A 593-nucleotide genomic window follows, 5' to 3' on the forward strand; every position below is an offset into this window, starting at 1 on the left:
TTTAAAATGTCCAGTAAGTCCTAAGTAAATAAAAAGAAAATCTGTTCTTAAGTGTTCTTTGCAGACTAAAGGGGATTTTATTTTCTGACAGTGACCACAGAGAAAAAAGAGATTACCTACCAAATGCCAAAGAATAATAAAGAAAAACAGAGTTGGTACTGGATATAGTTTGGGAAGTTCCAGAAGCATTTGATAACCAATGTACTGTAGTAGAAGATAGGCATATGAATATCTTTTTTGAAAGGGCTGTTGCAATCTGTCTTGCATTCTTTCTGTCCTCCTCCCTTGACCTTCCTGAAGTGGATAAAGGGGTAATCAGACTTAACATTTTTATGTTACTTAATTCTACTAAACTCTTTTCCCCTCCTGCCATTGGCAGTGTCCTGTGCTCAACTGCCACTGACTTAAAGACCCTGTTCTTGTCACATATATTTTGACTTTCTATACCAAGGATCCTGAAATGGGTACCCTATTACAGACAAAATTTTTTCCTGGTTCCAGTCATCTATTTCCCTGGCCATCATCTCTTCTCTCCTTCGGCCTTGTCCCCCATCTGAGTACACTTACCTCCAAGCCAGTAATGGGGTTCCTGC

This window comes from Tupaia chinensis, unplaced genomic scaffold, assembly GCF_000334495.1.
Source record: "Tupaia chinensis unplaced genomic scaffold, TupChi_1.0 Scaffold000321_1, whole genome shotgun sequence".
Classification (NCBI taxonomy): domain Eukaryota; kingdom Metazoa; phylum Chordata; class Mammalia; order Scandentia; family Tupaiidae; genus Tupaia; species Tupaia belangeri.